Source organism: Amblyomma americanum, chromosome 1, assembly GCF_052857255.1.
Source record: "Amblyomma americanum isolate KBUSLIRL-KWMA chromosome 1, ASM5285725v1, whole genome shotgun sequence".
Taxonomy (NCBI): domain Eukaryota; kingdom Metazoa; phylum Arthropoda; class Arachnida; order Ixodida; family Ixodidae; genus Amblyomma; species Amblyomma americanum.
In genome coordinates, this window is record NC_135497.1 from 85,405,531 (window position 1) to 85,428,533 (window position 23,003).

Consider the following 23,003-nt stretch of genomic DNA (forward strand, 5'->3'; position numbering starts at 1 on the left):
AAGCTGCTTGAGATGACAACATTAAGTAAGCAAACACATACACGAACACAAGGGTATTTTCGCACAGTAATGAGTGGTGCGCCCTGAAGATGTGACGAAAGCGCTTCCGTCAAGCGCAGCGCGAAATCAGCGTGCTCGTAATATCACCTATGTTTTTATGGCCCAAAGCTTTTTTTAACATCACAACACATGAATATGGGTTTTATACAGCTCGCATTTCTTGGAACTGTTTGGAGTCTTTTCCTCGCAAACATGTCTTCTCTCCGAATGGTCCGCATTCGCGCTCAATGCGGAGGTGACTTCCGGGCCACGACAGCGCCGATGGTGTGACGATGTGGCCCAGCTCGGGCAGGCGCAGGGAGGCCAGGAACTCTGGGGTGAGCAGGCGGTGGACTTCTTCCTTGGACAAAACAGGTGGGCCCGTCTGCACTGCGCTATCCACTCCCGGAGGACAGCGTTGGAGGCCAAGAACTCTAGGGTGAGCAGGCGGCGGACTTCTTCCCCGGACAAAACAGGTGGTCCCGTCTGCACTGCGCTATCCACTCTCGGAGGACAGCGTTGGAGGCCAAGAACTCTGGGGTGAGAAGGCGGCGATCTTCTTCCCGGGACAAAACAGGTGGACCCGTCTGCACTGCGCTATCCACTCTCGGAGGACAGCGTTGGTGGCCAAGACCACTGGGGTGAGCAGGCGGCGGACTACTTCCCCGGACAAAACAGGTGGGCCCGTCTGCACTGCGCTATCCACTCTCGGACGATAGCGTTGGACCGCGCTGCTAGTGCAGCCTATGCCTCCAGGTCTGCCTGTGGCGGGGCGACACAATGGTGGCTGGGAGCCGCCAGGGCTGCCGACGCTGCTGCACGAACATCAGACGGTGACGAGCTGGCTACCCCAGTTTCGTTATCCATCGTCGTGGCTGCGTTGCCTCCTTCCTGCAATATTCCACAAGTAGCTACACGTTTGCATGATACCACTGCCAGGAGCCCAAAGCCGCCAAAAGCAAACACCATACTTTTTAACAGACGGTCATTTCGAAAGAGTCTACAATGTTGGAGTTTTCCTGCCGCTTGGAAACGGAATGCGCAAAGCCTGTGTCATCACCAAGCGACCTGGATCCAGACCCCCGCACTGCGTCGTTACATATGTCTCGTTTCGAATGCAATATGTATCCGGCGTCCGTGAGAACCGTCTACGCATTCGTTTGACATGTTCGCGAGACGTCGGAATATATTTTGTACTTTTTGCTTCGAAATTTAGCATTCTTTGAATATTATTTTAACATTCCGCAACTGCGAATATGCCAGTTCGGTAGACCATACAGCCAGGTGGTTATAATTCCAGAGAAGTTTTTCATACTTCTTAGCCTCTAATTCGTTCATCCAAGTTTTGAATGAGCGCAGCGGTGGCTTAGTAGTTTGAGCGAATGCTTAAACTACTAGCGATCCCCAGTGCCACCGGGCACACACCGGTGATACAATGGGTACAAGCTTTCCCTTGCCTGGTGCTCGGCTTCTTTAGAGTGAAATGCTTGGGAAACGGGCTTTTGACATCACCTTGAGTACATGAGAAAACATTGTGCTATGACGCTCTTTGGCTACAGATGCCTTTGCGCCATAAAAATTCATCATCATCATCAGGTTTTGAACCGATGGCTTCCCACCCGACTTACTCTGAAACTCAAAACCTGTGTAGCTAAAGGTGACTACATGAAGAACATCGCTCAGATTAGCAGAATTATGCAATATGTATATAGTGCGTTACGAACAAAGGAAGTTAGAACCCAGACGCCCGGCCCGTTTGACGTCTACACTGAGAACGCCTTGCTAAGCGAGGGAGAAAAAAGTTACATGGGCAAAGAAAAGAACTGCAGCAGTTTTGCGAGCCTGGGAGAGATTGATTTGAATGCATCACCGAAATCCTCGAGCACCTTTGCACTGACGATCAATTGCATCATCGCAGCCTTCAAGCGTTCTCAGACTGCCATTCCAGCGTTGTCGCCACAGCTCATACAACACATCACTTCTCGCTATGATAGCACGCTTACTTTGCCGCGAAGGCATAAATGCACTCTCCAGCAATTTCAGCTTTCCACTAAACATCGCAGCATATGCAATTCTAATCGACGCCGCAGTTCAGTACACACTAATATTGTTGTTGATCCCACTGAGAAGGAGTATGTTCCACTTCTCTCCCGGGCACAAAAGTAACTGGAGTTCACGGGGTGGATTAGTGCCTAGTAAAATGCCTTCCTCGAGTTTCCTGGTGGGAACGTGCGATTCCTTAGAGAATTTTTCGCGTTGGTGCGATGCGGCGCCAAGAGTAAGCACAATGAGCATTTGTTTGACCATCGGCTGGCAGGCCGCATCTGAGGAAGATCCCGCCAAAGCATCACGTATGACGACGCGGGGGCGACGACGTTCCGAAGGCTGTCTCCTTCTAACGAGCGACCCTGCCCGGCCTTGGTGGCGGCGCAAATGATCTGCTGTCGCCACGCGGCATCTGGCACAAATTCCCCACCAGCCCCTGTCCGACCGGCTATTGTTCAGCCGTGCGGCGCCTGTGCTCCCGGTGGTCACTGGTCACTGGCTTTTCTGGGGAAGCACTACCTCAGCTTGATTGATTTTTTTGTTTCTTTATCGGTCGGCACCGTCTTCAGAGCGGGAACACCCGAGCTGACCGAAGGGTATGGGACACGCGATGCCCGCTGTTCAAGTCATACCCGCCGCCTCGGACAGCTAGGAGGGGAGGGAGCCAGACTAAAGTGTTTTTCTCCCTCCACCGGACTGTTGGTGGGTGGGTTCTGAGTGGAGTATGTCACCTCTTTTTGTAACGGAAGAGCGGAACGTCTCGACTCTCAGCGGCGCCACCTGGACGGTCGCATATGGCTCCGTTTAGGCTAGCCTGTCCTTGAAAACACCTTTTCTGAGAACCTCTTGCCGTGGAAAGATTAAAGACCATTGGCCAAAGCAAATCCGTGTCCATCACATTTTATTATGGGCGGTACATTGAAGCCAGTTTGTCGACTTTACTGGGGGTACGAGTTCAAAGAGACTGAAAATTTCATAATCCAGCAAAGTTATTTTATGGTTTTATGTAGTCAAGTTCTCTCTCATTGTATTGTTCGACTTACCTACTGCCGCATGCATTTAATGCTGCAGTAATACTTGCTGCGGCTGAAAGGGCAAGTGCAGAGGTTAAATTTAGGATTCGGCAAGCTTGAAAGGGTCGAATGGAAACTTTCAGGTAAAGCATCCGACGTCCTTTTGGGCTTGCATTTAAGACTGTGACGTAATCACTGATTAAAACCCCGACGGCTTTCAGGCTTGTCCGCAGCGCACAGCGCCGGGTGGGGGTGGGGCACATAAACTGAGGTCATCGACGGCTGCGGTACATTTCCAACGCAGAAACTCTTGCTTGGAACAAAAAAAAAATACCAATGCCACGGAAGGCAAAGCACGCACAGCGTTGTTTGGTGGCAGCCGACGGCGGATAGCAGGGTATGGCAAAGCAGCGAAATTTGAAACTTCACCGTCCGTGACGTCATCAACGAGCTTCTCCACCCTTCTCCGACGTTGTGAGGAGAAACCTCAGCTTTAATCGGTGATTATGTCACCAGTTTGAATGCTAGCCCAAGAAAACCTGGCACGCTTTACCTACAGGCTTCAGAATCTTCAACATCGTGACATTCTAAAAAAAATGGTGTAGCTGCCCTTTAAGCAATGCAGGACAGGAAAAGCAAGTTAGGTTTTGCAGCATCGGCTGTGAAATGCACCCTTCTCTGCTTGACATAAAAAGTCTTGTTGGAGAAATCGGAATTGAGGTTTAGTGCTCCAAACATCGTGACATGTAGACAGCGGGCGAGTATACCATCCGACACGAATACATAATCTACAGTGGCGGCATTAATTTTTGCAACTGCGCACTGAGCGTGGCGTCATGCGGTGAGGTCTTACGGCGGCTCTGATACACTCTCCCTAGCGCATTCCTGCGTGTATGCCAATCGCTTGCCAACCTTCGTGGCTTCGCTTGCCTCAGGAACGCTTGCGTTCCGTCACAAAAAATCATATACCCTATCTGCTACTTTATTTTTGGAGAGATAAGGGGAATAGGCTCACAAGAGGAAGAAAGAAAGGCAAAGAAAGGAAGAAAGGGAAAGAATGAAAGGAAGAAAAAAACGAAAGAGGAAGAAAGAGAGAAAGAAAGAAGAAAAGGAAGGAAGAAAGGAAAGGACGGAAGGAAATGAAGGAAAGGAAAGGACGGAGCGAACGGAAGGAAAGGAAAGGAAGGAAGGAAGAAGAAAGGAATGAAGGAAGGAGGAAAGGAAGGAGGAAAGGAAGGAAGAAAGAAAGAGAGAAAGAGAAAGAAAGAAAGAGAAAGGAAGGAATTTTCTGAGGGAAGGAAAGAGGCAAAGTAGAGAGGAAATCAAGGAAGACGATAAAGGACGAGAACGTGGACCCTTGACCAGCCTTGTATATGACTTGTTTTAACGCCATGGAAGGTGCGCACAGTGAGAGCAGGTTGCGCTGGGAACGTGCCCTGCTCTACAAGTTAGTGCGCTGCGAAAACTGTCCGGCGGCGTCTACGTGCAACCTCCACGTGTCAGGTGGTGGTGCTGCCACGTCTATGAACCGTCCTCCTCTGTCCCCTCTCTACTTCTAGGGGAGAGGAAGGAGACGCCGGACGAAGAATTGCTCAGGAAAGATGAAAATGGCCGAGTAGAAAATGTCTCAGACAACGCCAGGTCTGCGTGCAAAATATACAGCCTCCGGATGAACTATATGTGCAGAAATTAGCCTTGCGGGAGCTATTCCTTCTCGCATTGCTCGGGAGGTCTCACCTGGGTCTCACAATAAAGCCCCACCAGCGGCTGTGTTTGAATTTGAAACACCGCCTGCCAATGCAGTGGCGCATCGCTGAGCCGGTAGCGGTATGAGAAGTCGCCGCGAACTAACAATGTGACATATTTTGCGTAGTTGCGTAGTCGAAATTGGAATATACTGCCGAGTGAAAGACAATGCACTCAGAATTGGAATTTAATCAGAACCTGAATATATCGGGGAGTGAGAGAAAGTTGCTATCGCATTTCCTCCCCATCAATCCAATTGATCGCCCCTATTTTTTAATTTTTTTTTTGCTATACGCTCATGAGCGCTCTCTCTTGCACGTAGAATGAAGTCAGCCAATAGTGGCATTTTCCCCTATGCACAAAAGTCATCGTGTTACTGTAGAAGTTGCGCAAGATGGGTTAAAAATGAAACCCAGCAGAGATGACGACAGGATTTTAGGGCCCGTGTGAGGTTTAGACTGTTAGGGCCCCCTTCAGCAGTCGAGTGGTATTTGCCAAAATGAAAAGGCCAGAGACTCCTAGCGCACTAACACTGGATGCATCGCTAGCGAAAAAGCCGTCCTGTTTGCGGTTGAAGCCTTACGATGACAGGCTTGCCACAACACGGTGGTCAAGTGAAAAGGAGGAAAACTGGTTTCGCGACAGCTGCAACCAAGTGTCGCGTCAGCTGCTGCCAAGTGGAAAGGAGGAGACCGGTTTCGCGGCAGCTGCATAATGTGAACCGAAGGAAATCATGTTACACTATGGTAGGATACAACTCAAGAATGAAGCGGAAAATTCCCCTCAGAGGACCCCCTCCAACCAATAGCATCCACAGATTCTCCCCCATGACCGACTTTCCCGCCTCCTCCTTGATTGATCCCTTTGGACCGGCTAGCGTGAAATCGCAGGGGGTGGAAAATGAATGGGGAATAATAGCGGTAAAAAGGATTAACCGCGGCGTCATGAAAATCTGTCCACGCCATTGGCTGGAGGACCCTTTGAGAGGGCATATCTGCCGCTTCGTTCTTGTGTTGTATCCGACTGCTGCTCCCAAGATGAAACCGGCTACACGATAACTGTATAGCTCAGTGAAAAGGAGGAAACGTGCGTCACGCTGGAAGGAAATGAGAACATGTGCGTCAGGCCAGTTATAGTCACGTGTTCAGATCGCTGCAGAGAGTTGAAAACCACATTATGCGTGGGTTGCAGATGTTGTGTGTGCCAACGAAGGTGGGATTGCGTTAGCGCACATTCGTCGCATTTAGTTTAACTTAGTAAATCGTTCATCTTTTTTTTTCTGCTTTCCATTAAATCTTACTCCTCTCACCCACTCTCTACGAGTGCCCATTGTTTTGTATACAGTGATGCTACAAGACTGTGGGATGGATTTCGAAAGGAAAAAAGACAGGAAAGTCAAAGTGTGCAGAACTATACAGCGAAAGCACGGCCGGCAACACGAACTGGAGCAGGTCAGTTTGATCACGTTTCGCTTTAAATCGCTTCTGTCGCGGCCATGACTGAGTACGGGTGGAGTGCAGGGCGCGACTAGAAAACGCTGTGCACGACGAGATATGCACGCCTGATTCATGGCGTTGTTCTACATCATGGAATATACCCCTTTCAATCCTTCCTTCCCGGCAAAGTCCAGGGCCCGCTTCACGAAGCAGAACAGTAGATTCCAGTCTAGCCTTATTCGCTGTCAAGACCCTCTGCTGGATTTGAGGAAACGAAAGGCGCATAACTGGCTAATTTTGCTGGTGTACACCTCAACCACGCCGCAATAGGAAAATACGAACGCTAGCTGGGAGCAAGCATTTAGTCAGCGTTCCTGTTTTTCTCTCACGGCGTGGTCGAGATATCCACCCGCAAAGCGAGCCAGTTATACGTCCCTCCTTTCCTAACATACAGCCGAGAGCTTATACTGAGAATACGGCTAGACTGGTAACTAGACTAGTTTATAGTTTATGGGGGTTTAACGCCCCAAAGCGACTCAGACTATCAGGGACGCCGTACCGGAGGGCTCCGGAAATTTCGACCACCTGGGGTTCTTTAACGTGCACTGACATATCGCCTCCATCGAAACTCGACCGCCGCGGCCGGGATCGAACCCGCGTCTTTCGGGCCAGCAGCCGTGAGAACTAGACTGTCTAAAGGGAGCTGTAAGATCACTTTTTCCGCATGCGCATGCGTCCTTGCGACCATGTGCACGGCCGCGTGAGGGTGCGTTGCGGATGAGGTGCTGTACGATCAAGTTTGCTGCATGCGACCGAGCGGACGACTCCATCCCCAACTCGATGGACACATCCTAGGTGTACGGCGGAGCGCCTACGTGCCCAGCACCGCGCCTCGACGGGCATCATAAAAAAACCATCCACCTCTATGCTCCCTGTGCTGGCGCGTTCCCCCTCTCGAGCCGACCGAAGGAATTTCAAGCGTGAAGAAAGGGAATTGGGGGGGGGGGGGGGGGGGCGCTGAAAGGACAACATAAACCGCGAATAAAAGTTCCAGGAACCTAAGAGAGCTTCAAGCCATGAAGAAGAGAGTCCCCGAGAGCCCCGCGGTCCTCCTATTGTTGTAAACCGGACCCCGCTTCCGACGCGCGCGCTCAGGCTTGGATATCTGGCATGTACAGATATCTGCGCCCTTCTCGCGCCTGCGCGCGCGTCGCGCTTTGCGCATGCGCAGACAGGATCCAGCGTACGCCCGTGCGCGTAGGCGCTCCACCGGTAAAGCGGCAACTCCACGGACACTTCCTCGCGTATGTGCGGAGCGCCTGCGCGCCCAGGGCAGAGCAGCGATGGGGGTCGAAAAAACTTTCAAAAACCGCATCGTTCTCCATGCTCCCTGTGCTGGCTCGTTCCCCCTCTCGAGCCTACCGAAAGAATTTCAAGTGAAGAAAGGGAATATAGGGGGCGCTGAAAGGACAGCTTAAACCGCGAAGAAAAGTTCCAGGAACCTGAAAGAGCTTCAAGCCATGAAGAAGAGAGTCCCTGAGAGCCCCGTGGTCCTCCTGTTGTTGTAAACCGGACCCCGCTTCCGACGCGCGCGCAAGCGCCCGAGCGCAGGCGCGGATTGGTTTTGAGAAAAGTAAAGGCGCATAACTGACTCACTTCTTTAGGTGATCGCTTGAACCGCGCAATGCGAAGAAAAACTCTCCGCTGTCACCGCTCCAGGCTTTCCTCCTTCGCATAGTATAATGCGTGACGCTGCGTGGTGTGACGCTGCCGTTGTACCTCCTCCATTTGGTTCTACTCTCTACCGTAGCGTCTTCGCGCCATAAGTTGCAGCATAAGTTTTGAAGAGCAAATACGTTCGTTAAACGATAAAATTCTAAACACTATTTATATACATTGCACGGATCTTTGCTAGAAGTTTTGTTAGCAAGCACATCTTTACCGCATACTCTGGAACCCATCGTAAGAAAGAAAGGCAGCCATTTTAGCCCAGTGCCAGTTTTTTTCACTTTGTGCTGTTGCGTTTGCTGTGCTTTGTCTTTTCATTTTGTGTGCGTGTGCGAGTCTGTGTGTACATGTTAAGTGAGCTTTTTTTTATTCAGTGAAGTTTATTGCACTTTTTCGTTTTATTTTTCATTTTTGACGTGTTTTATTGATTTAAACGGAAATGAGTGAACACGACTGTGAAGCGCCTAACGTGGCACCAAGAAAACGACGGACGCAGCCTGCCCAACCGCGGCAGGTTTGGTCAGAGCGAGAAACCAGCGTTTTGACAGACTGCTGGGAGGACCGACTTGCTGACTTGCGTCGCCAGAAGCGCAACAGCAGTATATACGAAGAAATTGCTGCTGAGCTTCGCGCGGCCGGCTTCCACAGGAGAAAGCAGCAAGTTCACACATAAGACCTTGTCAAGCAAATTCCGGTAAGAACTTTTTCAAACATCACGCGTGGCTGCCGCATAGGCGGCCATTTTGTGACCGGCACGGTGCAGCTTCAATTATTGTGAGGCATAAAAGAAAAAAAAGTTCCGGTGTAGCTGTCCTAATTGTTTAGCGGTATAACTGCCGCATTGCTGCATTGTTAGCAATACTTGCGGCCCCTTTTACGAATCGCGCAAATCAGAACCACGCATGCAAAGCAAGGGGAGCGGACATACATTTGCGGAAAAGTTTTGTTGCGAAGGCGATCGCTCGTGTACGTCTGTAACGTCGCTGCTTATAAAGTCTATGTAAAGCGATGTAAATGTCCCGTAGTTGCACGGGGGCTATGAAGGGACGCTGTGGTGGTCTACAGCGTCATTTCAACAACGCCCACCGACACCGCACCTCAAGCTGCGTTTCGGCTCCATCGAAATGCAGCGCTGCTTCTCATTTTCATTTGCGCGTTCGTTCAGAACCAGAGTGCCTTACGAATTGCAAAACCGCAGCGTTTACAGAGGTGCTTTATTTTTGGACTCATAGGAGAGTGCTGAGAGTCTCGAAGCGTTTATCATTTCCACTTTGTGCTAGCGCTGTTATGAAATCACTTCACACATTGTGGATTATGCACAGGCACAAGCAGAATAAGGCATTTCACGGCAAAGTGTACTATAATGCTAACAAACTAGTTTCCGCTGCCATAGCATAGTTGGGTTAGGCAGTTGTGTAGAGTTGCACCTTTTTATAGTGGTTGTGGTGAATGAACACTGATACAGGTTAATAAACTGGTATTACCCATACAGGGTCATAGGGCTTATATTCTGCAGTAGCAGTTAAAATTTCTGGAAGAAGGTAGGGATGGTTAGGAGCAGAGTACAAAATGTGCACCACTGCATTCATGTAATGGTTTACGGCATGCGTCCTTTCTCTTTCTACCACCTTTTGCAGTAGTAAGGACCTTTTCTGTTGCACTAGAAGTCCTGCCATTTATTTTTGCAACAGTACGCTTGTCCTTTACTTCAGTTTCTGGCCAAAGAGGCGGACAACAGGGTCAGGCGCCATCCCGTGGCCACACTTTCACCGTCTGGCAACATTTCTGGGGCGGCTGCCCATGAATGACGCTTCACTGGTGCGTGAAATCAGTGGTTCTGTGCAGCAGGTATGAGTCATATAAGCACGCTGTTGTATCCTTCCGGTTCCTAAACTTTTCCATTTTTTTTCAGCGGAACACAGGTGATGTTTACAGTTACTTGAAAGCTTTATGTTGTGTCAGAGATGCTGCTTGCTGAAAGCAAGCTTTTTTTTTTGATACTGTAAGTCCCATCAGGGACTGTAACAGGAAGGGCTCTGAATGATACAGTTGTAGTGCACATGTTGGTAAGTAAACAATTTGAACAATAACATATGGCAAAAATAGTTACAAAATCGGTTAGAGAATTCAAGTTGAGGTACAAATAATAGGCGGAAAACATGATGACAAGCATACCAAGAAAGGAAATCGGCTGCAGTTAGTGTTGTATTTTCAATCTAGGCACAAATAAAACGGTAAAAATAAACAGGGCAGAAAAGTGTGGAAAATGAGAATAACTACTGGGAAACAAACAGGTGATTATAACCAGGGCACTGAACGCATCTAATGATGAGCTGTTAGTAATATCTATGTTTGGATTGTTCCATTCTCGTGTTTTTAAAACTTCGTCAGATTTTTGAATGTGCATGCGTTTTATTGCCTTGTGCAGTTAATCCGCAGCATGGAAACAGGTGAATGCCCCACGGACGACAAACAGAGCTCGGCTCCAGCCCACAACAGCAGCAACTAACTGGGAAGGCGCAGACAGCAATTCGCAGCTGCCTTCTGCAGACCCTCTTGCCCCCTCAACTGGAAGTGCGCAGCAGATGCAGCAAGCTGGGCAACGGCAGACAGCACGAGCCCGCAAGAGGCCAGCCTCTATTGATTTTGCTGCGCTGCTGGAGGAGAAGAGGGGTCTGAGAGATGACCTACGGGAAGCGAGGCAGAAAGAATTTGATCTCTGGGAGCGCCAGCTCCAAATACAGGAGGAACTGTACGGCGCAATGACTAAATACTTTGAAAGGTCGAACAAAGAATGAGAAAAAAGGAAATTAAGAACGTCGACCATAAAAAGTTTGCAAGGAATGATTTATTCAAAGAACAGTAACCAGTAGCATGGCTCACAGTGCATTATATAACAGAGCGCAGCAGTGGTTGAAGGAACACAACAGGATTTAAGCATAGTTGTGCCTCATTAATTTGAACATTTCTTCCACAACAAAATTATACATAAAGCAAGTCATGCGTAATAATGAATCCTGAGGAAAAAACATTTTCCACAAGAAAAACACTTTATGGTTAAACTTTCCTTCTGCGCACTACGCAGTGGTCGACTGTGAAGTGGAAGTAAAAAAAAAATGAGCGGTCCAAGAGCATTACCATGGTCGCCATTTCCTTTACAGTAATTCTGTGCAGTTCGAAACACCGATTGGGGCATTCACACGACATAACAAGAGTCATTTCGGCATAGAGTATGTAGCTTCAGCAATGCACACTGGAGGAAGCCTTCGGCAGTTCTCCTGGTACGCCAAAACGGCAGCCACTGTTATACTTAAGTGCACCTATTGATGAAATTACATATCTCCCAATATGGCTGCACACGTCCAAAAAACCACTAGCACATATTAGTTCTTAATCAGCTGAGAGATGTTGAGTAATGCTATCAATGTAGAACTACCTGTAGAAAGATAGTTCGTAAAAGCTGTTCATGCAATGATAATATTTACATGTTTGCCCTGTGAGTGATTAATCCTCAAGTAAAATGTTTAGCTGCAGTGGCCGGCAGCGCTTGCACTAGAAGCAAGAAACCACTAAAAAAACAAGGCCACCTCTTGGGTATTGACATTTTTGCACTGCCTTTCAAAACACTGGTTCACCTCATCCCCCACCTGAGCCTCTACCGCCGCCAACTATGCTTCACATTCGTTACCATTCATTCTACCACTGTGAAAGGCCATTGTCGTTGCAGCAGCTGCTGTAGGCCACCATATTTACAGATGCTCCTTTCACACCCTGTTATGCAATGTCTGCTCAAGCACAACGATGGAACTCTCTTTCATCAATGTTTACTATAGTTTTGAAGGACAACCAAGATTACATAATGGGGGAACCAGATCAGACAACTGAATTGAAATCTGCAGGTTAACACTGACAGTAGACTCAAGCAAAACAGGATACCGGAGGTCACAATGTATGACCCGGTAACAAATATGAAGCAAAAACCTCGATGACACTTAGCAAAAAAAAAAAAAAACCTCAGCACCAATTAATGGCAAATAACACCATTTTTTGACATACATAAAAGAAGCACGGCTAAGGAAAAAAAGGGCATGAGAAATATTTGATACACTTGCGAAAGGGCTGCACCCCGTACAAAACCCCCCTCCCTCCATAAAGGAAGACTATTTAGCGCTAACTACTGAGAGAGATATGGGAGAGGCCATTGTCCTGCAGAGGCTGCAGTCAGGCTGCTGATAATGATAGTAGTGGCTGAACACCTCAGGGCAGCCTGACAAGCTTCATCACTGATTTAGGGGCTACAAGAAATACACGCAGCAGTGAAGGATAGCGAATTCTCGAGGTTAACATATACACACAAGGGGGCTGATAACAAGTCAAATAATCCTGTCCTCAGTAGACTGATGAGCCCACACATGTTCACATCTCTCCTCCAAACACACATACACAAGGGTGCTTACAGCATTTCTATCTCTCCTTCGTAGACTGAAGCATACACTGATATCCAATCTAAACACACGCACACACGCTCGCGCGCACACACACACACACACACGCGCGCACACGCACACACAGGCTGCTACCACCTGCACAATAACACTACCACCATTGATGAGGGAAAAACCGCAGCAGTGGCTCAGTGATCAGTGGTTAGAAGACGTGGGTCCGGTGTCAGAGTGCTAGGAAATGAACAGTAAAAGAGAGAAGCCTAAAATATAAACAAAAAAGGTTGTTTTGGACTGCAGCACAACAAATGCTAATACGTTTTATTCAGGCATAATTTCTCATATCTGTGTCAATACCACCGACATGATGAGGTGACCGGCATTGATAGGTAGGTTTTTAGTCATAATACCAAATTGAAATATTTTATTTATGGAAAAAGTAATATACAAGGACCCTTTTCTGCCAACTTGGCAAAACTTGTTGGGTGTTTCTAACCTACTTAGTGACATCTGTTGCGCTAGGGCTGTTCTTGCTCCCGATCCTTGGACCGCTATATCAGCGATCATCTTCCATCGCGATTGAAAGTCGGATGCCGGTCGAGGGCTCGATCACAATCGAAAGTGCCCACGTGAAGGGGTATAAGAAAATCGTTGCGGATACTGCGATCTACGCAATCATTACGACAGCGTGCGATTACTGTAAAATGAAAGTTTATCACTGGTACGTACCGCATATAGGTTCGGTCTGGAAGAAAACCATCGAGGCAACCATTGACAACAGTCACTTCTTTATAGACAAAAAATCAGTTTACGTCAGCTCGCTTCCGCAAGGGATTGAATCTAGTTAGACAGACTTTTTATGAACGATATTTAACATGCTTGCCTGCAAACATATTATAAATAACTCTCATCAGCGAGCTTATTTTTCTTTTCTATCTTTTTTTCCGCGATATATCTCTCCTTGCCGTCTGACGACTGCAACAATCTTTACAGTCTGTACACAAGCCCACACTAATATGCCCCAGAGCGGATTAAATTACGGGAGCTACTACTGCGTTTCATGGTGTGGGAACAACTGGCGAACACAAAGGAAGCCGGGGACGAAGTTGTTCCGCATTCCTCGTGACAGCAGGTGATTGACGCCTTTTCTGTGTACTTTAATGAAAATATAAAACAGTGCTGCCAATCTTTTGTTAGAACCGGCTATTGTGCGCATGTTTTTTTTTTTTGGTCAGCCAGTGAAGCGAATAATTATAGGTTATACTGAGCCATAATTGTTTCAGATCGAAGGCTTGGATCGAGTGTGCCAAGAGGGGCGACCTCTTAGAAAAGTCGTCGACCCAGCAGTACTCCACATACCGCATCTGCGGGGACCAATTCACCGCAGATCACTTCATGGACCCCGTGATGACTTCGCTGAAGAAGACGGCTATTCCTACTGTTCAGCCTACAGGATACCCGGATTATCAGCTCGCTGAAGGTAATTTTCAGTGTGCGCTTGTCGTGTATTTAAACGCTTGACAAAATCGCCCGGCCAATGAAGCTTTCAATTGTCTTTTCCTAGCTACGATTTATGATTAGCACAGGACCCACTCAGTGTAATCCCAACGATTGAAACGTACATTTCTCAATAAAATATTAGAATACGCCTTTTCTGGCATGTACGTTTCATCAATAGAAACTTAGACAGCATTCGCTTCAAGAAATCAGTGTCTGGCAGACAGCTAGCTGGACAAATTTAAAGCCTGATGTCTCATTGTTTCTCATAGCTGCCAATAGAACACAGCGTTCGCTTACATATATCCGTCGCTAAAATCATTATTGTGCTGATCATTCATTACATCTTTCCTTCCCTTTGCTAGGTTCGATAATTATAGTAAAGATGCGGACTTAATTCTGTACATGTAGAACAATGCTTGTAGAAAGTTGTATTTTTTATTGTTTTTGAAGGCAACAGCAGCCTTTTTCGAAGAGACGATTTACGTTGTTGTTGTTTGCCATTTGTCCATACTTGTCTTGTTTTAGAACAAGAGCGTGCAGCACGAATGTGGATTTTTTTACGTGGTGTCTACACCTTGACCAAAAAATCGCAATAATGGCCTTTTACGAAGAGTGCAAGCTTACTATCATGTATTCAATATGTTGTGCTTGTATTTCTGAACAGCCTATGAACCTATCGCTCAAAGTGAGCTGATGTGCAGGAATCGAGCGCGCTATACGTGCCTTTTTAACCCCTTACTTGTGTCTAGGTGTTAACTCCTGTTGTGTTGTTCGCACGGGTGATGTTTTGGATGACAAACCCGCAGAGCGTATGTGTAATATTTTTTCGTTCGTGGCAAGGTGCCACCGGCTTTACCATAACTTCTTTCTTGTTGCTCTTTGTATTATGATGTATTTTATAAAATGTGAGTGATCCAGTATTTTTTTCTGTACAGTCCAAATTGTAAAGAAGAAAAAATAAACTTTGTGTGAAACCACTCCCTTCTCTGTCTGCAACTGAAAGAGGCGGCTCAATGACGGCACAAAAATTAAAGAAAGAACAGCTCTGATTGCCTTATTCCAACCTGCATGTAGGCTCTTCGAGAAGCTTGGTGGTATATCCAGTAAAAGTCTGAGATCTTCTGCGATCCGAGAGTTTATTACGTTTATATGTATGGCATGCTCAGAAATGAAATATTAAAGCACTTGTGCTCTACGCAGACGATGTAGTTGAATATTTTAATAGCTAAAGGTAAATCAGAATCGAAAGCATTGCTATCGAAACTGAAGCAGAACTGAAGCACTGTCCTAAAACCTCCGAGGATGAAATTGGCGGTCTGACCCCCCGCTCGGGGCGCTGGCGGCAGTGTAATAGTAGTGTTCCTGTATATGCTCCCGCAGGAACACTATGTAGTAGCTCGGCCGCAGGGTCCTACGGGAGTGTCCGCTCTTTACGTAAGTATGTTTCTCTATGGGTGCACCGTTGAGAGGCGTTGAAATCACGGCTGCGCGAACCACGGGAAGCAATACCGGCGATGCAGCCGCCGCGGTGGCTGAGAGGCTACGGCGCTCGGCAGCTGGCCCGAAAGACGCGGGTTCGATGCCGGCCGCGGCGGTCGAATTCCGATGGAGGCGAAATTCTAGAGGCCCGTGTACTGTGCGATGTCAGTGCACGTTAAAGAACCCCAGGTGGTCCCTCGTAGCCTGAGTCGCATTGGGATGTTAAACCCCCATAAACCAAACCAACCAATACCGGCGATGCAAGCGCGGCGACACCGAACGGAGCGCCTTCGTGATTGGCGACACCTCCGTTGGTGGCGCGGGTGGCAGCGCGCTGGTGGCGCCGCCCGTCGATTGCAGGGAGCCTACAACAGCGACACACGCAGGAGATAAAGCCCAGTGTAGCCAACAGACCGCACACAAAAAAATGGCAGGCATCTGGGCTTAGGCCTCTGTTCGAACAGAGGCGTTTAGTAATGAATAAATAGTAAAATTTACTGGCAAAGACATATTACTTTGGAAAGCAGCTATTTTATAGCGGACTGTAACCATACAAATCAATTGTTGCTGCTATATTTTTTGGCGCTGCCTGTGACGCGCTGTGTTGTTGACACAGCGTATTGCTTCTTTCATCCTGTGCCTACTCCATTGTTTTGTACTCTGCCTCTCCTGCTTGGACCGTATTTGGTCTGCAGTATGTGATAAATAAATAAATTAAATAAAACAAAACTTGACGACAGCAGCGCCCCTGTAGCTTGGCGGCAGAATACTGAAGCTTTCGAATGCGTTTGGAATAGTCGTGCAGCACCGTGCGGGTCCGTCCAGTCCGAATGCCATTCGAAGTTTCGAATGCCGTTCGACTGGAATGTCATATCAATGTACCCGTGTAGCACAGGCTGTAAAAGAAAATAGTTATCAAAATTCTTTCTCTGGCCGCGCCCTTGAGGCAGCCACTACATCCTGCTTTCTTTTTCTTTCTTTGCATCATCAGTATAGACAGCTGTTTCATTGCAGGAAACGTGAGAGACTCCGTAAACAAGTTATATTCGAGCAGTTATTAGGTCAGTGCTTACCATGTTCCAGAATGCCGGCGTCTTGTATTTTTAAAACTCACTGGCAAGTTTAAAGTTGCGCACATGAATGCGCTCCTGCAGCCGTTGCACATTCGATCGGCGAGGCGTTTCCTGCAGCTTGTTTCTTATTACGTAGAGCACTTGGCAAGCGGCGGCGCCTTTCTTTTGGTGATTTGTAATCGCGAGCGGGGAAGGCTTGGCGCCGAAGTGTTATCTCGAGCCCGTTCTCCAGTCTCCGCCGCTTTCAAATCATCATGACGTGGTCCCTATAGTGTAGCCCTGAGCGACCATCGGCACAGAGAATTACAGATATTGATAGGACAGCACGATCAGCGTTATCAGGCAAAGTGTCTAGGGACGTAGCTTACATGCAGCATTTTGCCTGTTCAGATACGCAGGCAAAACTAGTGGGTGGCGAAGCACTGCCACCGCAGCACATAACAACAGAAATTAACAGAGACTGGTCCAACTTGGAATGATTGGAAAACTTCGCGGACATGTATAGCAACTGGTGTGATGAGAGGAAATTGAAATTGCCGTATTCATGGACGCCGCCACACGGCTAGAAAGAAGAAACCATTTGTGGGAGCGTTCAGGCGGCTGTCGATATTGCTATCATTTTCTCGCTCGAAACCAACATACAGCAATAAAATACCGAGTATCCCCTCCCCCCCCCCCCCCCCAATCTCCCCTCGTGTAAGCGCCCCGTACCATTTTCCACGACTCTGACATTTCCGTAAACTACCAAGAAAGTGCCCTCCATTTTCCTGCTTCCAGTCCGGGAAAAAAAATCCAATTTTTTTTATTTTAAATTGTAGTCAGGGATCCAAGGCAATCGAAGATACCATTCTCGCCCACTTCGCCCGTTCGCTATTTTATTTTTCGACGGCGTCGAGGACAGTTACGTTTTTGCTTGTGCAGTGTGCATTCGTACACCGTGCAAAACAGGATAGAGGTCCAGTGGCACAGGCCGAATGGCGAGAACGTGCATCGAGCGTCTTGGCAGTTCAAGCTGGATTGCAAGAGAGTCCGTGAATGGGGCATGAAGTGCGCAGCCCTCCTGCAGCATAACCTCGGAATATCCAAGTTGCAGCGCAAGTTAGGGAATGGGGCCTCTAAAGTGGAGCGAAGAAGTGTACAATGCGCTTTTATTTTTAATTTTTGGAACGCGAAAGAAGCGTGGGACGTGCCGTCAGCAACAGGCTTCTCTCTCTGAAGAAGCTGCTGGGAGGCTAGCGATTGACCTGTAGCTTGAGAATTTGGTGACCTCCAGCACGTATTTGAAGCGGTGGAAGGCGCGGTTCGGTGTTTACATGCGGTAAGCAACGAATGAAAGTCAGAAAGTGCCATAGGACTGCGTGGAGAAGACGAACCAGACCATGGTTCGAATGGACACTCCGGCGGACAGGACCAACAACGAAGCACTTTCCGCATTTCCGACACCGGTTATGCCGGGCAGGGATTTAGGGTTGCCTTAGCAGCCTGCCGAGAGGTAAAATTCCAGCCAGAGCCTTCATGAGACTTTGTGTATCAAGTGAGGACAATTTGTTATTTTATGGGTTTGGTTTGGCTTATGGGGGTTTAACGTCCCAAAGCGACTCAGGCTATGGGAGACGCCGTAGTGAAGGGCTCCGGAAATTTCGACCACCTGGGGTTCTTTAACGTGCACTGACATCACACAGTACACGGGCCTCTAGAATTTCGCCTCCATCGAAATTCGACCGCCACGGCCGGGATCGAACCCGCGCCTTTCGGGCCAGCAGCCCGACATTTTACAATTACTGCGGGTAATGGAATGCTTGGTCATGAACACGTATGTTGAGCAACATTTTTTTTTCATGTTGAGCTAACATTTGTGTGACGGCCTCGAAAAACGGCTGGACGACGTCGGAAAAGTTCGAGGAATGGCTGAACAGAATATGGGGCCCAAATACTCATGCCGTCCGGAGGCTTCTGGGGTTAGATCAGGCACCCGTACACAAAACACGAGCGACAAAAGACGCAATTCAGGATTGCGACACTGGCATCATGTATGTGCTTGCCGGTTGCACCGGCCTTCTTCAACCTGCTGACGGGTACTGGGACCAGCCGTTTAAGGCCAGTCTTCGGGGGACCTGGGAGGCCTTTATGATGATGATGATGATGATGATGATGATGATGATAATAATAATAATAATAATAATAATAATAATAATAATAATAATAATAATAATAATAATAATAATAATAATAATAATAATAATAATAATAATAATAATAATTGTTTTTCTGGGGAAAGGAAATGACGCAGTATCTGTCTCATATATCGTTGGACACCTGAACTGCGCCGTAAGGCAAGGGATAAAGGAGGGAGTGAAAGAAGAGAGGAAGAAAGAGGGCTCCGGAATAATTTCGGCCACCTGGGGATCTTTAACGTGCACTGACATCGCACAGCACACGGGCGCCTTAGCGTTTTTCCTCCATAAAAACGCAGCCGCCGCGGTCGGGTTCGAAAGCGGGAACTCCGGATCAGTAGTCGAGCGCCCTAACCACTGAGCCACCGCGGCGGGTGCCTTTATGCGGAAGGGCGGGAAAACACCGACAGGAAACCATCGCGGCAGGACATGCTGGACCTTGTGGCTGAGGCGTGAGCTGCCCTTCCAGATGAAACCATAGCACGCTCCTTCAAGGGCTGCGGCATCACGAACGCGCTCGACGAGTCCGAGGACGGCGAGCTGCACGATCGGCTCGCCGACATCGGCGCTGTGGTCCCGGAAGACCGCGACTGGCTGAGGGACGAACGCGTTGACCACGTTTTTGGGTCGGATGCCGAGGAATCCTTCGATGGTTTTGGCAGGTAACCAAGAAGATTAATATCGCAAGTTAAGTCTTCGGAAATTAATTTTGCTAGCTAAAACAGTGCAGGCCGCCATTTTCTTGAGCCGCCATCTTGAATATTGGTGAGGTGTCGCTAACCCGCGAGGTGTCGCCAGCACTGGTTGATTTCGCAAGTAAAACGCGTGCGTCGACCCTGACTTCAGGGCGTGCATGGATCTCAGAGGCTAGGCTACACCGCCATTCATTTCAAAGCTGTGGCAACCAGTCCTTTTCGGCGTAGACGTCAGGAGTTTGAATTGAATGTGTGCAGGGGGAATTGGGGGTGGGGGGGGGGAGAGGGGTGGGGGGGTAAATTCAAATTTCTCAGTCATAAATGCGTCTTTCTCTACCGGACAAAGGTCAGCGTACGCACAGAAAGAGCCGTGGAATCGGTTTTTACCGAGAGCAATTATTGCACGGAGTTCTCCTCAGTGTCCCCTTAAACCATCGGACGAGCATGAACAGCCGCCTTCCTTTTCTTATCGCACCTCGTTATTTCCTTATAGTAATTGCTTCCAGAGGCTTGCAATCAAGGAAGATGGGACGCTTAAATCTGGCTGATGGCCTGTCACCTAAGTCGCGATATTATCGCAAAGTTTAGAAATCCCGACCTAACCTCAAAGCTGACTCTTGGGCATGGGCGGACTTATGGGCAATTATTGGAGGAGATGCAGCCCCATTTGCAAAAGGAATGTTCTGACCGTTTTCGTCCAGGAGGGGGAAACCTTCTTCCTTGAGGTACAATGCGCCCCCCCCCCCCCTTGTTCCCCGTACCGTACTGGGGTATGATCGCTTTCAGTACGACATATGACATTCAGTGCACCCCTTTTGGATGGAGCAGACTAACCAGACGTTGCTAAAGAAATATGAGTATGCAGGCACACTTCCCGTCAACGTCAGTGCGACTGACGTCACATGATTGTCGGGTGAATCAACGGGAGTTGCGGAACAAAAACACGCTCCCGAAAGTTTCTCTCGAAACAGTTGAACGGCCTCCCTTCTGCGAACCATAAAGTGCTCCCACGTTAGCCGCGTCGGCGAGAAGCGCTTTTACTGCGATTGCACAGCCCGTCTGACGCGCCTGGGGGAGCTCTTCGACGCCGCTTTCAAGGCCCAATTTGGAACTGCGCGTGCTCGATCAAATGCTCCGGATGCATTGCGCTCAGTGCAACGGGCCGCTAGAAACGCGGTGGCCACACCGAGAGCATTCATTTCCACACAGGAGCACCGAGCAGGATATGGCGTCACAAGAAAGTCGGAGCGCCTAGAACATACTCCACAGCTGGGACTCTCCATGGTTCTAGTGTTTCAAAAACACTGCTCAGAATTTTGACGTCAAGCCACCAAAGAGGGGAAAAGACTGGAGCGCGCCGCGGCTCCGCGGTACGGAGATTAACGTGCGCGATAACGTGCTCATAACGCGTGCATGCATGTGCTAGTTGCTGAACAAGGCTTACCGAAGAAGCCGAATCTTGGGCCCAGGTTTCGCAGGTGGCACGATTAAAAACCTCGTGGGGGGGGGGAACACCGCTGAATATGACCCTTCAGAGCAGATACTGACCAGACCTCATCTGACAGCAGTGCTTGCCTGTGAGAACCTCCGACGCGGGTGCCTTGGTCAGACCACTACAAAGCTGCGGGCGCTTATCTTCGAAAGTATCGAAAATAAATATCGGCACGAGGCGGCGCGGCACGCCGCAGGTCGTAAAACAGTTCAGTAAACCATACGCAAGCACTCTGTTTTTATCCAGCGCTGTCTAGCTCCACAACACCTCGGCGAAAAGGCGCAGAAGCGAGAGACGCAGCGTCAGCAAGAGTTCCGGCATGAGCCATCGGCTATTACGGTCTGCTTCTGCCGACCACCTGCGGCGCCTGGACCCCACTGCTTGCAAACGATAATATAGTAATGAAACACCCCGTGAGGTACATGCAAGACTTGGAGCAAGGCTTCAAAATCACGCCGGCGATTCTCTTTGCTGTTGTCGGCCGTGAATGGCAGTTGCCTGCTGTTTGCAAGCCAGAGTGTTTAAATATTAATGCAAGATCTTTTTCACGGTCCGGAAAGCACCGCTGAAGTAGAGTCCCCCCCCCCCCCCCCCCCCCCTCCAGGAAAACAGTTTTTAGCGCTACAGCACCGCGGAGCTTCAGACGCAGATATTAATCAAAGTGGGAGTTCATCCGACCGGAGGCGCTGAAGATACGTGCTTCTTATTTTAGCCTTCGCGTGAAGAGCCCTCTCATTCAGTTTAAATCAGTTCGGAAGACGTTCTCAGCGTTCTGTATATTTGCTTAAAAGAAGCGTCTGAGTGTCAAGGCAGAAAGGTATTTTATGAAACAAGAGTTTGCACAAATGCTTTTGATTTTCTCAGTCACTGTGATTTTTGGTCGTGGAGGAGCGGCAGGTTCACAGACAGCCGGAAGGTTGCCATTCCAGTCTCCGATTCATGTCAGCGCTTAAATCAAGCGTACTCTCGAGCTCACATACTTATGCGCGCCCATGGATACGACCAAGAACAAACACACCGGAAGGTTCACTGAGACTCGAATTATGAAAAGAGGATTCTCACCAGAAGTTATAACAGTGAGTCATTGCACCTCACCTCAAGTAACGGTCCTTCCATGTTTTCTCACTGCAGGCAGCACTTGATGCGCCTCAGAAATGATTAACTGCTTCCTGACCCCGCCTAATCCTCACTGAGCAAGATCGAAACAAGCAGCCGGTTTCATGAGTACGGTGTAAAGAAACGAGAAAACGAAGAAGCAGAAACAGCAGTTCCCCGGAAAGAAACGCCAAGCTGTGGGAAAGTGCTACAAATCGGGAACAGACGGCAACAGAAACCTGGGCAAGAGCCTTGGAGACACCCGAAAGGTGGCACCCCAAAGAGAGCGGACAAAAGACCACCAACAGCACGGCGCCTTTAATTGGCAGCGACATAGGGGAGAGCCGCGCGGTCGGCTCCAGACGGCGCTTCAGCTCCACACACCCGCAAGCGGTCTCCTTCCTGAATGAACTCCAGATGTCAAACACGGCGCAAGTGTGGGGGTGGGGACGCGACCACCAAACCATGTGCACGTGCGGGGGAGAGAGAAAGAGCGCCTCGTGGACATTGAGGGTGAAAAAGCGGGTGGACGGGGCCAGTTCGGAAAGAAGAGTCGTCGGAAGAAGACGTGTGTAATGTTTCTTGAATATAGCCAATGTTTTTTGTTATCGTTAAACAGTGTTTGTCCCCGCGTGATTTATCCGCTATTATTCGAACCCAAAAAGTTTAAAGTTCAAAGTTGTAGCATTATCGCTAGATTCAAAAGAAGCTACAATATACATTACATATCGGTTGGAGAATAGAAGCTATTATAAAGCGCACCGTTTCTTCACCTACTAAGTGAGTTGCGTCATGCACAACCTTTGTCAACAGCATACAGCCCAAGGGGTCTGCTTCTGAGCCCTGAAGAGTGGCTCCTCTTGCATACTCAGGGACTCTCTAATCTCACGAAGGCAGGAGTAACTTAAGCCCTCAACCCTCCCAAACTTAAGGCTGTCAAATGTGCTAAGAGCCCCGCTACAGCGCTTGGAAGCAAACCCCTTGGGCTGTATATTTTTGACAAAGGCTGCACCTTTTATTTCTGGCATATATACAGCAGTCCACG

General features: G+C 48.6%; 2 pseudogenes; both read left to right on the top strand.

The window, feature by feature from the left end:
• The first annotated feature begins 332 nt into the window (after positions 1-332).
• LOC144109792 (uncharacterized) lies at positions 333-18,021 on the top strand (annotated as a pseudogene).
• Positions 18,022-18,057: 36 nt separating this feature from the next.
• Positions 18,058-19,342, top strand: LOC144109872 (uncharacterized; annotated as a pseudogene).
• The last annotated feature ends 3,661 nt before the right edge of the window (positions 19,343-23,003 follow it).